This window comes from Lactuca virosa, chromosome 5, assembly GCF_052849685.1.
Source record: "Lactuca virosa cultivar CGN04683 chromosome 5, Lactuca_virosa_CGN04683_v6, whole genome shotgun sequence".
NCBI lineage: Eukaryota > Viridiplantae > Streptophyta > Magnoliopsida > Asterales > Asteraceae > Lactuca > Lactuca virosa.
This window is the reverse complement of record NC_136430.1, coordinates 36797895-36803071: the sequence shown is the minus strand read 5'-3', so window position 1 is coordinate 36803071 and position 5177 is coordinate 36797895.

The following is a 5177-nucleotide window of genomic DNA, read 5'->3' as shown; positions in this document are numbered from 1 at the left end:
CAGCCTTCTTCTTCTTTTTGTCATCCCAAAATTTCCGCTTGGAATCAGCGGTTTTGGCGGGTTCTGAGATGGCCAGGGTCGTTGTTGCGGCCGGGGTACGAACCCCATGGTCTATAAGCCGCTGTGCCAATCGCTTGACACTATCGAATGTAGTGGGGTTTGAAGCCAAAACATTTCCCTGGAATGGAGGCACCAGCCCCCATATGTATCTTTCAATCTTCTTTCCCTCTGTATGAACCATGTTGGGACAGAGGGCTACCAGCTCGCAGAATCTGGCGGTATAAGAGACTATGTCGGAGCCCTTCATGGTTAGGCTCCACAATTCCTCCTCTAGCTTTTGGATTTCGCCCCTCGGGCAGTATTCCTCAATCATGAGGTCTTTCAAAGTTTCCCAGCCCATGTCGTTTGCCACTACAAGAGTTAGTGACTTGACATGGCTATTCCACCATGTCAGGGCTTTTCCTTCGAAAGTGCAAGCAGCAAACTTGACTTTACTCGCTGCAGAGCAGGAGCAAATCTCGAAGATCGACTCCGTCTTTTCGAACCATTGCGAGAGGGCAATGACTCCGCCAGTCCCTTGTAGGAGCACTCTATCAAGCGCACACGGATTTCACCATGATTAGATTGAACGGGTGTTCCTCCTCCAGTGGAACCAGAAGAATGATATTGAGCCATGGCCGTTGCGACAGCCGCAGCTACTGCAGCATTTAGTGCTGCCGTATCGATTTGAGGAGCAGGTGGTGTTGGTGCTGGAGGATCGCGTCTTGTTGATCGACGTGGAGGCATCTTTTAACTATAAGTTTAGAAAAATGAAGATATTGTTAAGGATTTAATAGGAAAATTGATGAGAATGACTCATGGACTAACACTCCATAGCCCAATAGCACATTTGAATAGCACAATTGGTTGTAGATGAAAGCATTTGTATATAATTTACATGAGATTAGATATATGTCAATAATACTGGAATTACAGATGTAATGAGTTCGGGAAAAATGACCTAGGAGTAGGCCTTACATCAACCAAGATGGGAAAATTTTGACAGAACTACGACCCAATCGAAGACCTAACAGGTCTAAGATTTACGAGTATAGGAAATTAGACTAGAGTTTTTACACTAACTAGATTATATCCAAAAGAGAAGTCGATGAGACTCTATCGACGACGAGAACTACTAGAGTGAGTTCTTGAATCCGACAGAAGAGGTTCTATGTCCCTTATACGCCTTTCAGACCTTGCATGCTGAGCTCGAAGTTCCCTGACTTCAGCTTGGGTTTCAGCAAGTTCCCTCTGTAGAACTGCATTGCGGACCTGAGTCCTTTCATGATCATACTCTAGTTGGTGAATGCGGACTGTGTTAACGCCATAGTTGGCGTCAATCTCCACGACTCGGTCGATAGTCGCTCGACCTTGCTCGGTGTTCTGAGCAATCCTACGAACCATGATGGGTAAGACCCTGTCAGCTGAACCTCCCTCAGTGAGGTTGTAGAAGCTTCTGTCTCCATTGTAGGGCATGGGTTTACCTTGTTCCTGACTCCATCTATTCAAGTTTGTGGCCCACAGAGGTGTGGGTCCTTGAAATGCTGGACGGTGGTTTTGGTTTTGAACAGCTGGGGGTAGGTTGTTGACTTCTGGCTCTGAGTCAGAACTATCAGAAAAGCCTTCAGCTTTGTGATCATCTAAAGGGATTGGGTGATCATCTTTTGGTTCTTCTCCAAGCCATCCAGCATTGCCGTGGTTGGGATAGTATGGGTCTCCGGGGATATGGAATCCAGCCATGTTATCTACGCGAGAAAAGGGATATAAGAATCTAGCACATAAGTAGTTTATAGTAACACAAAATACTCGTATAGTATTTTAGGTTTATGTTCTATTGTTCTCATTGTGGTATTATGGGTAAGTTTTTAGACTTGTTGCAACCTCACAACCACACTTAGGCACATGCTAGTCAACCCTCGGATAATATAGTTGATCAGGCTATATCTTCCCAGTTTTGACTATATGTCTCTAAGTCTACTTGTGCTGCCCAACAATCGTAATACTTTTGTTCTGTCCTAGTGACACTGATTTTAGTATAAATGCAGGCATGTATACTTAATTAAATATTTTATTATTTAACAGTATAAACTCTTTATCAGGGTATTTTAATCCCTATTGTATTTATAGTCTGTATATCTTTTATGGGTTGATATACTCAATTCATTATAAACAATGCTCTGATACCAATCTGTCACACCCCAAAACCAAGAACGGCGGAAACGTTCTGGGGCGGAGGACGTCATGTACAGTATCACAACAATAAATAGTAGTAAACAAGCAACAACATCATCCATTGCATTAATAATATAATTTTAATACAAGTGTGTTCTGTCAAGTTATATAGACACCAAAATATAGATCAAAATGAAAGATGAGTCTTGAACGAGCTCCATCTTCTCTAAACCTTGCATCGGTACCTATCTACTGTTGACCTGAGGATACAAGTTATTTTGAAAGAGAGTATCAGCTTTAAAGCTGGTAAGATCATAAGTATTTTAGTGTTTGCATCTGTAAGAAAGTATTTGTATGTATGTGAAGTGTAAGTATGTAAAAGCTCGTGAATGTTTGTAAAAGGTTTGAATCTCCTAGAAAACCCTATGTTTCCTACTAAAAGTAGCCTTCTACCAAGGCATCTAGTAACTGTGTGTGTCTCTTGTAAGAGCATGTATTTTCCCAAATCTGACTATCATTTACCAAAAATATAGTTTTTACAATATTGTATATGGTGTGAAGATCACAAAGTGAATGTAATGGGAAAATGAAATAGTACTGTAGTGTTGTATTAAGTAACTACTGATGTACTAACTACCTTAAACCAAATGTAATTTAAAGTACTTATGTGATCGGTTGCTACCGACTATAGAAGGCGACGATGTAAGACATCGGAAGAAATGACATTTGGCACCCGTAGACTTGCAAGTCCCACTGGAGCGAGCAGCAAGGTGTAGGATAGTCAATCCAGTATAGATCTATACACAAACTCATACGCTCTCCATTTAAGGAGATTCTGGATACAAAACAGGCCATGACAGGTGATGCCATGCCCCGTTACGTGGATCACATAACTGTAATCGTATTCATGTATATGTAATGAATGTACCAGCTGTATTGTGTGTTCTCTCCCTGTCTAGCATGTATTGTAATGTACTGTGTGTACTAGCTGTATTGTGTGTTCTCTCCCTGTCTAGCATGTATTGTAATGTACTGTGTGTACTAGCTGTATTGTGTGTTCTCTCCCTGTCTAGCATGTATTGTAATGTACTGTGTGTACTAGCTTTATTGTGTGTTCTCTCCCTGTCTAGCATGTATTGTAATGTACTGTGTGTACTAGTTGTATTGTGTGTTCTCTCCCTGTCTAGCATGTATTGTAATGTACTGTGTGTACTAGCTGTATTGTGTGTTCTCTCCCTGTCTAGCATGTATTGACTCATGTATGAACTGACTCATGTATGATTCATTGTTCTAGTAATAGTATTAGTAACTTCCTAAACTACACTTATTGTAGTTTACTAGTAATAATGTTTAACTATATGAGCATGTGTGTATACCCTTGCTAGCCAAAGGTATTGAACTGAATGAAATAAGGAACATTTATATCTATATACATATACATAATATATAACTAGGATTCAAACGACCTTCGGACAAATAACCGATACCCTAAGTCCACAACCCAACGAGGAACAGGATGTAGGGTGAGTTATCAGTTCTAAGTCCTTTCAATCCTACTTATATAATTATATCTATAAAGATATACATTTAACAGAATATAACTGTAAAATATTTGAAGTAAAAGTATTTGACATGTAAAAGAGTTTGATAAAACCATTTGATATGTAAAAGAGCTTGTAAAACCGTTTGAAAAGTAGTTTGTTGAAAACACAGTTTGAAAAGTAATAAATCCACTAGATTGGTAGTTATTAATCACATGTGATTGATATAATAACTATAATTGATCAACTTGTATTCCCTCCCCATAAAAGCATTTAAAAACACTGGAAAACATTTAAAAGGTTAATTAAGGGGGTATGAACTCACCTGTAGTGAGTGGTTTGGATGAACGGAATGTATAGGATGCTAAGTGTCAAGTGAAGACTTGAACACACACAAGGATCCTAGTTAACATATAATAACATATATATGTATCCAATTAGTCATAAAACAACTAATTTACCAAGTTTAAGACATCCTAAGACATGTAAAACACTTGATTTAAGTGCTATAAGTCCTAAGGATTGCATCTAAGGGTGGTAGGAGCTTGTAATTGAATTTAGGGTTTATGGGGAAACTCCTTTGGAGTTTACGGTTTTGTGACCAAGACCCCTTGAGTTTACGGTCGTAAACCCATGAGTTTACGGCCGTAAACTCATGGTACTTATACCATTTTGCGATTTGAAGCTTTTCAAGCCATAAGGAAGCATCCTACTTCATGTATAAGCCTTAGGAAGTGTTTGTGGCATCATTTCACTCCTAAATGGCGTTTACGGCCCATGGACCACTTCTCCATGTGTTTACGGCCGTAAACCCCTATGGTTTATGCTCTTTTTGATGTTTTAAGTCCTAACCACATCAAGGATGAGATCTAAACTAGTTTAGAAGGCTTGGCAGGGACTAGGGCACACTTTGGCCCCTTTATTAGGGTTTACGGTCCAAGGTGTTCTTGGACCGTAAACAACTTTGATCTTTTGATTCTTGGGTGTTTTCTTGATGATTAGAAGCGTAACAAGTATTATAATACACTAGGATAGAAGTACTTACTAGGTAGAAGCTTGAAAAGGTGGTAAAAGTCCAAGAACACTAGTGTATGTTCTTCGTGTTATTGGTGAAACTAAGAACACTTGAAGATCTACACAAATGGAATGATTTCATGGATGAAATCATGTAAGATCACTAGATTAGGGTAGATTTCAACTAAAAAAGGAAGAAAACACTTACTTTCTTGAAGATTTTTGAAGAACTTTGGATGATACTTGAGAGGGAATTGGTTCTAGACTTGGAAGTGTGAAAAAAAGTTAAAAATAAACTAAGTGTCACTTATATAGTCATTAGGGTTTACGACCCTAATACCATTTGGGCCGCAACTCCAAACTCTTGGAGTTTTTGGAACTTTATTGATGCACAATAAACCCTAGGGCATC